General features: G+C 37.1%; 1 long non-coding RNA gene across 1 annotated transcript; it reads right to left on the minus strand.

Moving 5' to 3' along the window:
* Positions 1-361: 361 nt before the first annotated feature.
* Positions 362-3,004, minus strand: LOC149234855 (uncharacterized). The gene is made up of 2 exons (XR_016246126.1): positions 2,397-3,004; positions 362-2,212 (listed from the first exon to the last, which is right to left on the minus strand). It is a non-coding gene; the product is annotated as an uncharacterized LOC149234855 (long non-coding RNA).
* Between the last annotated feature and the right edge of the window lie 9,885 nt (positions 3,005-12,889).

Here is a 12,889-nt window from a genome sequence, read left to right on the forward strand (position 1 = left end):
CCTTTCATGTAAATTCAATAATCCATAAGTAACAATTTCTCGAAATACATTTGCAAAGACCTACAGGTTTGAATTGGGACTGATAACTAAATATTATCTGTTTTGATGGCAGATGACTTTACTGTTTGTGTCCAATTGTCAAAACACAAATGATTTATGTTCAAAGTATAAAAACAAATAGATTGTTGAATATAAACTATCCACACAATAAAACAGAAATCAGATTACCTAATATGAGCTATTAACATTTATACAAAATTCAAATATGAACTATCCACACAATAAACAGAAATCAGATTGCTGAATGAGCTATTAACATTTATACAAAATTCAAATACTAATTGCATCACTTCATACAAAATGCACTAAATCAATTACCCTTTTATTAATTTATTCAGTAATCATTTTTTATAGTCTGCCCACAGGTAAGACGATTGCCAAACAAATTATTGGCCTTTTCTTTTTTTTCCCTTGAGGCAGAGACGAGCAGCTTCACTGTTGTTCCTCTTGTTACCTGTGAATATGAAGGAAAAACATTTATTTACCTTTACAAATAGTATAGCATTTCAACTTCTCCCACTTTCTAGCATTTCAATTTCCAAATTTATTTTCATCAGATTAAAATCTTCCATTGATTTGCATCCCCACCATTGTCTGTCACCTCCTGTTTCATTTAAACTTCTACCATTCCCACGCAATGTCTTCTAATTATCCCAATAATATAATTATACACGAAGAGACTTCAGCACGGGTCAGGGTGACGCCCACTCTCGCAGCTCCACTTCCACTTTTTCGCTGCCACTGCCCCAACACACTCTGACTGTATTCCCCAAAGGGTCAACACCTGTAGCTTTGGAAAACTCATCCCCTACTCCAACTCTTCGAACTTCTGGTTCGAGTATATCTCCAAGCAACTTTGCGGGGTAGCTCTTTCAGCTGCTTACAGATCCGGCTATCAAGGTATGCAAGCTTTCGAAATTCATTAACCCAGTCGCTCCACAGCACACTGCCAAAGGCGAAGGCAAAGATATTCCAGGTTTTGCAATTTTATCCTGACTTATAGAATCCTGTGACGGCGCAAACTTTGCAGGTCACTCCCAGCTACAGTTTTTCCTCTTTAATCAATTTCCCATAATCCCCTCTAGATCAGTGATTTTAATAGGACTTAAAAAACCTGAGACGGCACGAACTTTGCAGATCCTTTAAACGAGTATAATTTTTTTTATTGCACAATAGTCTTCAATTTCTCCAATAACATAGACTAAAACACTTGAGCACAGCTAAAGGTGATGCCCACTCTCCCAACCCTCAACTTCCACTTTCCGCTGCCACTGCCCCAACATCTCCCAACAACTCTATTACCCAAAGAGTCGAACATCTTTAGCTTGGAAAACCCGTAACCTACTCCAACTCCTCCAACTTTGGGTTCCAGTACATTGAGCTATCAAACATGGCAACTCCGTGGGGAGTTTTTTCAAATACTTTGAAATAACACCTGTGTTCCTTCTAGGCAATGGGAATCGGCTGATCACGAAGGACATGGTGTATTTCAACAGCTTCAATCACATCCACGCTATCCGTTTTTACAAGCTCAATCAAACAACGACCCGTTAAGAAGTTGATAAAACTGTACCCTATGTGTGTCAAATAGCTCTCCACTTTAGCTGTGGATTATGTTGTCTTGGGAAAAGCTGTTAAATATACAAAACCAGATCTTCTGCAATCCAAAAATCTATGACCTCTTTACAGTAAATTACTGTGTCTTCTGAAAAAGCTGCAAAATACACAAAACGCGTCTTCAAATAATCTTGTAGACCATTGCAACTCCATTTCATAAGTTGAAATGTTTTTTCCTCAATTTCATCGGGCAGGCCATAAAACTTGTCATCTATCTTGTGCATATGATGTAAACCATGTTTCCACTTATCTTGATAAGTATAGTTTCTCATTGGGGCAACCACTACATTTATAGGCAGTGCCGTACCCTTGCACTTCACTGCGATTTTCCTGGCAAAGTTTCCTATTTCATCATGAACACTTCCATTTGGAAATGCTCTGCAACAAAACAACTGCCAACCCCCCTCTACGGGTAGCGGTTCCACTCTTGCTATCTCATCAGCTTCCATACTTGTACACACTTCCTTATTCCTAGTAGTAACCTCTGTCATTATGACCCTCCTAGGGTTTGCAGTTCAAGACTCTTCCACATCATCTAGTACAAGAAAAAAAAAAAGTATCCCTTAAATAAGACCACAGCCTATATTTTTGCCCTTCCAAATTAGATTTGTCTAGAAAGTTCTGTCAGTTTTATCTACTGGCAATGCAATCTTGTAATTTAAGATATCGTAACGTTTGGAGACCGTTACCCAAATGATGAAATCAAATGAACCGCGTACCTTAAAGCTGTTGTTGATGGTCTGAAGCAGCAGAGTCTTAACAACACTATGCGTGCCATATGCATCATTAATTCGGATGTTGCTATCTGGTTCTCCTCTCCCGAAGCTTCAACTGTAAAGATTGTATTGCATTTCCAACAAAACCAGGTTCCCCGCATCCACCACTTGGAGGAAAATCGAACTCACTCTCTGAATCGAGCTGACCAACATCCCATTTCCGATCTCTGATATGTTTGCTGCTGTTAGATTGTTCAGACGCTCAAATGTCGCTGAAAGATTGGGCAAAGAAATGAGCAGTTTCACATCCTGCACAACCCTTTTCAAATGGCTGGTGAACACATTCGCTGCAGTCCAAACCCCATTACAACAAGTGTTTGAGAGCACAAGTTCTTCCACACCAGAGGCGTACCAGATTTTATCATTCCCACCACCAAAGCTCTAGCAAGATTAGGGTTTCTCTTCCTCAAATTGGGCTGAATGTCTCCACGAGGGCGGGCCCACCATGACTATCAATTATTTCTGGTTCTGGTCCATTCGTACTCAATTACTTTCAAGCAACTTGACTTTAGGTGACCTGTAAAAGTATTAACAACAGTAACTATAGTTAGATGCAAAAGCCGGTTGTGTGTAAAATATTAATTTAGTTTCTGGTTCTGGTTCATTTAATACTCAAGAACTACAACCAACTTGACTTTTCGCAGGTGCAAAAGCCACCATAAGTATTAATTTATTTTTGGGTTCTGATCCAGTTGTCCTCAACCACTTTCATGCAACTTGACTTCACGTGGAGTGTAAAAGTACTAATTTATTTTCTATTTCTAGTTCATTTAGTGACCAGTACTTGTGATCAACTTGACTTTAAGTGAAAAAGTATTATTTATTTTGGGGTTATGGTGCATTGGTACTCAACAAAGTCAAATTCAGTGGATGCTTAATTTTTTTTGGAATTTGTATTAAAAAATCAAAAAAATTAGATTGTTAGAGTATTTGAATAATTATTTTGATGGTGAAAATGGATTAATTAGATTGTTAGAGTATTTGAATAATTATTTTGATGGTGAAAATGGATTCAGCGTCATTAAGAATTTAGGACCACTCAAAATTTTGAAGTTTGACAGCTATAATATAAATTTTCAAAAATTTCTGCTAAATTTATTATAATCTTGCCAAAATTTCTATTATTTTCTAGATTAATCTGATTTTTAAAACTATATAAAAAGCTAATACTGAATTTGACCAGAAAGCCAAATGTCACCTAAATGCAGCGACAAAATCTAACAAGACAACCAACTAAACAACCAAATGTCACTTAAAGGCAGCAATGAAATTTAACAAGACAATCAACTTGACTTTTGGTAATACCCAAAAAAAAATAATAATAATAAGTAATAATAATAATAAAATTATCAAATACATTCATAATTTTATTTTTTTTTTCCATTACCAAAATTCATTAGAAAAGACTTACAATATGTTTGATAATCCCAACCTGGGGTGAAAGTTAAATATTTGTTACTTAAAAATAGTCCATTTTGGTTTTTCCTTGGAATTTTGGTTTGGATGTCGCTATTCCACTTTATATCATAAAGGGCACGTAATTAAAAGGGTGGGATGGGATACCGTCATTCCGCGTTATATCAAAGAGTTCCTATGGTCATTTTAATTCTAATGCAGTTCTGATCAAAACCCATGCGAGATTTTATTACAAACTTATCTTATATGATATCTCGCTGGAAAGGAGTGTTTGCAGCGCCGTTATATGTATCCATTGGAAATTAAAATAACAGTTTAGCAAAAAGAAATATGGCCTATGGTTCGTTAGAGGGGTTCGTTTTGCATGTTGATTATATGCAAGTTTTTTAACGTTTCAAAAATGTATTATAAAATAATTTAGAATAAGTAAATTAAAATGCCAAAATGATGATAGATTTTTACATTTTGGAAAACAGAATTAAATTGTGATAAAATTGTATATTGTGATAAAAAATATACATTTCAAGTAAATTTTTTACGAAAAAGAAAAGAGAAGTAAACTAATTAACTATTCTAGGTTTTTGAAAATAATTTTTTCAATTAATTGGTGTTAGTTCAAGTCATTTTCAAACACTTGTTCAATAGTTCAAGTCATTTTTAGAAATATATTTTTAGACACTCAGTTTGATATTTTTAGGAAATTCATGCAAATCTCAAATTGCTTTAGAGGCGGTTAATTTTAGGGGATTCTATAAAATTCCTTATTTTCTCTCTTTATCTCTGTACAAATCTTTATATAACTCTTTGCATGGTATGTGAGCCATTTTAAGACTTTTCATAGAGTACATCAAATTGCAAAATCCAAGGATTCGAATATCACAACAAGTATAAGATTCTTCACAAAGTGAAGAGTAAAAGTGATCATAAAATCCAAGGTGTAAGACTCTTCACAAAGTAGAGAGTAGAATTGATCATAAGATCTAAGGGTTTGAATGCAAATCTGAGTTTTTAAATGTGAGGTCCACATAAAAGGGTTGAGAGTTTTTTTGGTGAGTGAGCCCTACAACCTTCGTTGTTTGCATAGACGTTTCCTTGTCGTTGTTTCCTAGTGTGCAAAGATGCCATATGTCGTAAAGTAGTCATCAAGCTTGTAGCACAATCCGCGGTACTCTACACATTGAAAGTGGCGTGAACTATTACACCGTTTAGAAGATTGTGCATTAAACAATCCACCAATTGAGAGTCTAATGGTTTGGAGGTATCACCATACATTTTATTTTGGAGATGTCACCATGCATAGCAGTGGCATCTATTATCCATGTATTTGCATTATTTGTGTTCGTAGAAATTTTTTAGGAAAAAATCTACTGAATTTCCATGGTTCACCTTAGGTTTTTATTTTTCCAATACAATGACTTGAGCACCACTGCCACATTAGGGCTACAGAGCCTGATGCAGTGGCGAGCTCTACGCTAGCAGTTTAAATGTTTTGCATGCTCAGTGCTTTGCAACTTCACATGACTCGTCGAACGCTTGTCCCGATGATTCTCCAATGCTCTGCAACTTCACATGACTTGCCAAAATGCATGTCCTGATGATTCTCTAGTGCTCTCCAACTTCACATGGCTCACCGAAACGCATGTCCTGATGATTCTCCAGTGCTCTGCAACTTCGCATGACTCACCGAAACACTTGTCACAATTATTAACGCCATTAAATGAAGCAATGCATTGACAGTCTTAGATTTGTTGAACCTTAACATAATGATCATTCCCATTCTCAGTAGAGAATTAATTTAATTCCACTTGCATCGACAACTCTGCTTTCAAAAAATTATTTTCTTGTGGCATGGATTCCCTCAACATCTTGCTCATACAAGGACCACATATTCATGTTGAAGGATTAGTGTTGTCAATGTCTAGTGCAATGATGAATTTGGGTGATAGTCATTCATTCCAAGATGGGCTAAAGTTCCAGAGAACAACCAACACTATAGAGGATTTGGGTAAAATTGGTTTTTGCACTATTGGGTATTGTTTTTCATTGTAGATTATATAGGGATATGCTACTTGGGTTCATATTCTCAATGCTTATGTTCAGAACTATGTTGCTACAGGCACTCAATATAGTTATACCCAATATGAGTTGTTCTAAGAAATGAGGCAGAAATAAATGGCAAGAGGTAAGGCTTCATTCTCTTATTTGAAGTGGGCAGTGTTGATTCCAATCCTCATTGTATTTCTCCTGCTAGGTTCCCAACAATTCCATTCTTCTAATGTATAGACTGTGCTGAGAATTTAGAATCTCTTGGACCTGAGTGCATTAAAAGGATGGAACAATAATACAAAATTTTGCAACCTTACTACTCCTTCATCTCTCACCATTGTATGCTACGAGTGAGCAATAACACAACTGAAAATTGTGGGTGACAAACTAGACTTTGTCATCATCTTTTTCAATAGATTCTTTTTAACTACCCTCTACAAGCTTTCAAGTCTTAAAGTCTCTCTCTAGCATCTCTAGGAATCTAGGGTCCTCTACTAGCAAACATAGGTCACTTATCCTCCCTTGGTATACTAAATACCACTTCATTTTTTTTCTATGGAAACATTCCACACGAGCTTTCTCTTCAGAGGAATCTACAGACCTTAATACTAGACAATAATATGTTGAATGGCACAGTTCCTAACTGGATAAGAACCTTCCTTGGTCTAACTTCTCAGGCCTCGAAGAACAACTTATTAAATGGTCATATGTCAATCTCTCTGAGTACATTGCAAAACCTCATAGTATTACAACTTTCAAGAAATCAATTTTCTAGGGATTGTCAAAATCTAAGCAGCTTGAGAAACTTTTAAGAACTTGATTTGCAAGGCAATAATCTTGGACCCATGTTCCCAATTCTAGTAAACAAACAAGTTGTCAGGCTTGTATTGAGAAAAAACAATTTCAAGTTTCATGTTCCAAATCTTAGTTCATTTGACCAATTATAGAGGCTTGACTTGTCTTGGAATTCGTTATCAGGTCACCTCTGTTGAAGAATTTAAGGCATCTAGGTATAGTGAGATTCTTTTGATGATGATAACAATTTGTGAAGTACTTTTTATGTTTGTTATTAGCACGATATTCTCTTATTATTATTAGTGTGTGTTTTCTTACTTCATCAAACAATTACCAAAACAAAAGAGTAAAGAACAAAAGATGTTGGCTCTCAGCCAGGGCAAAACCTCTCTCTCCTAGAGAGGAAAACCCTTCTGCAAATTTCTCTTATTGAAGCTTCAATTGACAAATGCCAAACCCTATACCCTTGACCAGTAGATCCTCCAAGCACAAGACATCGTCTCTCTTCCTTTTGTCCTTCAATCAATGCCTTCTTCTGCTTTTCACCTTGATCTCTTCCTTCACACTTCTTCTAGCAACTGAGTCCTCTTTTTCCGGAAACTGCAGAAACCCTAGGTCTCTTTAGATACCTCTTCTTTGGTGTCTTCTTTTCCTTCTCTACTTCGCTTGGCAATCTTCCTTTCCTTCTCTACTTCTCTTAGCAATCTTCCTTTCCCTTGACACTTAGGCTATAGAATGAGACCTTCCTTGAGAGATATTTCCAAGTTGAGAGGTTTATCCTCTTACTCTTCTGCATATTTCTCTTATTGAAGCTTCAATTGACAAATGATAAACCCTACACCCTTGACCAGTAGATCCTCCAAGCACAAGACACAATCTCTCTTCCTTTTGTCCTTCAATCAATTCTTTCTTCTTCTTTGCACCTTGATCTCTTCCTTCGCACTTCTTCTGGCAACTAAGTGCTCTTTTTCCGACAGCTACAGAAACCCTCAGTCTCTTTAGAGACCTCTTCTTTGGTGTCTTCCTTTCCTTATCTACTTCGCTTGGAAATATTCTTTTCCCTTTATACTTAGGCTAGAGAATGATGCCTTCCTTGAGAGATATTTCCAAGATAAGAGGTCGATTCTCTTACCCCACTGCAGATCTGAATTCTTCACACGTGTGGCAGATCTAGGGCTTGAAATGTGCCCTTTTACTTGGTTCCTTCCTTCGCTTTAGTTGTCCTCTTATTCGCTAGAGATGGAGGCTTTATTAGAAGTCTTTTCTTAGTTCAATCAAACTTGATTATGTTGCTGCACTTATGGATCTGATGTGACTGCAGAATTGCCCTCCTTTCTTCGCACGTGTGATAGAATTACACCATAAAACAACCCTCCCAAACTTAGTTTCTCTTGCTTCTTCTACGTTGCCCTAAAATCACCTTTATGCCCCTTTTTCACACCTCTTTCTTGATTCTCTTCTTCATTGATTTCATAGATCACTTTATGGTCTAATATTGAGGTCGAACTGCCCTATATATAGGAGTTTGTCCCTCCTTTTGTGCCGACTTGAGCTAGTGAGGCCTTGACTTTAATTGCACCGAAATTCATTTCTTTGAGCTGAATTGAAGAGGAGACTTGTCTTTTCTTTAGAGGATCATCCTAAACATATTTCTTTAACTCTAATACATATGTTTACATAGTGTAACATGCTCACATGGGTCTTCAATAATTATATTGACTCTTTGACTTTCCTAGAAGCACTTAAACATGTGCTTAACCTATCAAATGGGCAAGAAACCCATTCTTGATAATGACAAAAATAATAATTCTCTTCTTTTACAAGTACAAAGATCAAAATTACATCCATGAAGACCGAACCTCGTTACACTTTCTTCAACACTCCCTCTTAATTAGAGAGGTATTCATAAATCACTTACAAGGTGTTTGGACATTTTCAATCTAAAGAATTCACATAAGAGAAATCAGATTGGAAACCCATCTATTCTAGCATCATAGTAACCAACATTGTTTCCATATTAAGGCCTTGACTGACATCTCTATCTCTCATTAGATCAGAGCATAATGTTGGCAAGACCAATGGCTATAGACACCTTCATCATTGTCTCTCAAGGTACATACCCACTCGGGTGTTCACTAAGTATGAACTTCTAGGACTATTCTTGTCATGGGTTCCTAGCACTAAAAGAATATCGGTCCTCTTGCCTACTCTTATCTTGGATGCCCTACACATCCTCAAAGAGTATTGGATGTCATATGATTACCCAATCCTCCATTCTTTCATCCCACATGAAGACAAGAATGTTGTGTCTATCTTACCCTTTCAACTAGGGAAGATATGCCCATTCCTATGAAGGAATGTACCGAAGTTGCCTCTGACTAGGAGCTTTCCCAAGATCCCTCTTAATTAGGGACTTGTCAGAGCTCCCTCTCAACTAGGGACTCTCATTTTCATCAGAAACTTCTTCTTTGTGGGTCCTTTAGTTTCTTGATCACTTTCTTTCCTTGATGTCATGAAATTCAGTCGAGCTTCTTCTTAGTCAGGATTCTATAAAATTCCTTATTTTTCCTCTTTATCTCTGTATAAATATTTATATAACTCTTTGCATGGTATGTGATCCATTTTAAGACTCTTCATAGAGTACATCAAATTGCAAAATCCAAGGATTCGAATATCACAGCAAGTATAAGATTCTCCACTGAGTGAAGAGTAAAAGTGATCATAAAATCCAAGGTGTAAGACTCTTCACAAAGTAGAGAGTAGAATTGATCATAAGATCTAAGGGTTTCAATGCAAATCTGAGTTTTTAAATGTGAGGTCCGCATAAAAGGGTTGAGAGTTTTTTTGGTGAGTGAGCCCTACAACCTTCATTGTTTGCAAAGATGTTTCCTTCTCGTTGTTTCCTAGTGTGCAAAGATGCCATATGTCGTAAAGTAGTCATCAAGCTTGTAGCACAATCCGCGGTACTCTACACATTGAAAGTGGCGTGAACTATTACACCGTTTAGAAGATTGTGCATTAAATAATCCACCAATTGAGAGTCTAATGGTTTGGAGGTATCACCATACATTTTATTTTGGAGATGTCACCATGCATAGCAGTGGCACCTATTATCCATGAATTTGCATTATTTGTGTTCGTACAAAATTTTTAGGAAAAAATCTACTGAATTTCCATGGTTCACCTTAGGTTTTTATTTTTCCAATACAATGACATGAGGACCGCCGCCACATCAGGGCTATAGAGCCTATGCATCGACGAGTTCTACGCTAGCAGTTTAAATGTTTTGTATGCTCAGTGCTCTGCAACTTCACATGACTCATCGAACGCTTGTCCCAATGATTCTCTGGTACTCTACAACTTCACATGACTCGCCAAAATGCATGTCCTAATGATTCTCTAATGCTCTCCAACTTCACATGGCTCACCGAAACGCATGTCCTGATGATTCTCTAGTGCTCTGCAACTTCGCATGACTCACTGAAACACTTGTCACAATTATTAACGCCATTAAATGAAGCAATGCATTGATGGTCTCAGATTTGTTGAACCTTAACATAATGATCATTCCCATTCTCAGTAGAGAATTAATTTAATTCCACTTGCATCGACGACTCTACTTTCCAAAAATTATTTTCTTGTGGCATGGATTCCCTCAACATCTTGCTCATGCAAGGGCCACATACTCATGTTGAAGGATTACTGTTGTCAATGTCGAGTGCACCGATGAATTTGGGTGATAGTCATTCATTCCAAGATGGGCTAAAGTTCCATAGAACAACCAACACTATAGAGGATTTGGGTAAAATTGGCTTTTGCACTATTGGGTATTGTTTTTCATTGTAGATTATGCAGGGATATGCTACTTGGGTTCATATTATCAATGCTTATGTTCAGAACTATGTTGCTACAAGCACTCAAGATAGTTATACCCAATATGAGTTGTTCTAAGAAAAGAGGCAGAAATCAATGGCAAGAGGTAAGGCTTCATTCTCTTATTTGAAGTGGGCAGTGTTGATTCCAATCCTCATTATATTTCTCCTGCTAGGTTCCCAACAATTCCATTCTTCGAATGTCTAGACCATGCTGAGAATTTAGAATCGCTTGGACCCGAGTGCATTAAAAGGATGGAACAATAATACAAAATTTTGCAACCTTACTACTCCTTCATCTCTCAACATTGTATGCTACGAGGGAGCAATAACACAACTGAAAATTGTGGGTGACAAGGGTTCTCTTCAAAAGGGAAATAGGACATTTTTTGTTTCAAACCAAACTTTGTCATCATCTTTTTCAATAGATTCATTTTTAACTACCCTCTACAAGCTTTCAAGTCTTAAAGTTCTCTCTCTAGCATCTCTAGGAATCTAGGGTCCTCTACTAGCAAACATAGGTCACTTATCCTCCCTTGGTATACTAAATACCACTTCATTTTTTTTTCTATGGAAACATTCCACACGAGCTTTCTCTTCAGAGGAATCTCCAGACCTTAATACTAGACAATAATATGTTGAATGGCACAGTGCCTAACTGGATAAGAACCCTCCCTAGTCTAACTTCTCAGGCATCGAAGAACAACTTATTAAGTGGTCATATGTCAATCTCTCTGAGTACATTGCAAAACCTCATAGTATTACAACTTTCAGGAAATCAATTGTCTAGGGATTGTCCAAATCTAAGCAGCTTGAGAAACTTTTAAGAACTTGACTTACAAGGCAATAATCTTGGACCCATGTTCCCAATTCTAGTAAACAAACAAGTTGTCAGGCTTGTATTGAGAAAAAACAATTTCAAGTTTCATGTTTCAAATCTTAGTTCATTTGACCAATTATAGAGGCTTGACTTGTCTTGGAATTCCTTATCAGGTCACCTCTGTTGAAGAATCTAAGGCATCTAGGTATAGTGAGATTATTTTGATGTTGATAACAATTTGTGAAGTACTTTTTACGTTTCTTATTACCACGATATTCTCTTATTATTATTAGTGTGTGTTTTCTTACTTCATCAAACAATTACCAAAACAAAAGAGTAAAGAACAGAAGATGTTGGCTCTCAGCCAGGGCAAAACCTCTCGCTCCTAGAGAGGAAAACCCTTCTGCAAATTTCTCTTATTGAAGCTTCAATTGACAAATGCCAAACCCTATACCCTTGACTAGTAGATCCTCCAAGCACAAGACACCGTCTCTCTTCCTTTTGTCCTTTAATCAATGCCTTCTTCTGCTTTTCACCTTGATCTCTTCCTTCACACTTCTTCTAGAAACTGAGTCCTCTTTTTCTGGAAACTGCAGAAACCCTAGGTCTCTTTAGATACCTCTTCTTTGGTGTCTTCTTTTTCTTCTCTACTTCGCTTGGAAATCTTCCTTTCCTTCTTTACTTCAATTAGCAATCTTCCTTTCCCTTGACACTTAGGCTACAAAATGAGACCTTCCTTGAGAGATATTTCTAAGTTGAGAGATTTATCCTCTTACCCTTCTACGAATTTCTCTTATTAAAGCTTCAATTGACAAATGCTAAGCCCTAGACCCTTGACCAGTAGATCCTCCAAGCACAAGACACGGTCTCTCTTCCTTTTGTCCTTCAATCAATGCCTTCTTCTTCTTTGCACCTTGATCTCTTCCTTTGCACTTCTTTTGGCAACTGAGTGCTCTTTTTCCGACAACTGCAGAAACCCTAGGTCTCTTTAGAGACCTCTTCTTTGGTGTCTTCCTTTCCTTCTCTACTTCGCTTGGAAATATTCTTTTCCCTTGATAGTTAGGCTAGAGAATGATACCTTCCTTGAGAGATATTTCCAAGATAAGAGGTTGATTCTCTTACCCCACTACAGATCTGAATTCTTCACACGTGTGGCAGATCTAGGGCTTGAAATGAGCCCTTTTACTTGGTTCCTTCCTTCGCTTTAGTTGTCCTCTTCTTCGCTAGAGATGGAGGCTTTATTAGAAGTATTTTCTTAGTTCAATCAAACTTGATTATGTTGTTGCACTTGTGGATCTGATGTGACAGCAGAATTGCCCTCCTTTCTTCGCACGTCTGATAGAATTAGGCCCTAAAACAACCCTCCCAAACTTAGTTTCTCTTGCTTCTTCTATGTTGCCCTAAAATCACCCTTATACCCCTTTTTCACACCTCTTTCTTGATTCTCTTCTTCATTGATTTCATAGATCACTTTAAGGTCTAATGTT

This window comes from Pinus tabuliformis, chromosome 8 (assembly GCF_031772625.1).
Source record: "Pinus tabuliformis cultivar Carrire ecotype Pingquan chromosome 8, CPIR1, whole genome shotgun sequence".
Classification (NCBI taxonomy): Eukaryota; Viridiplantae; Streptophyta; class Pinopsida; order Pinales; family Pinaceae; genus Pinus; species Pinus tabuliformis.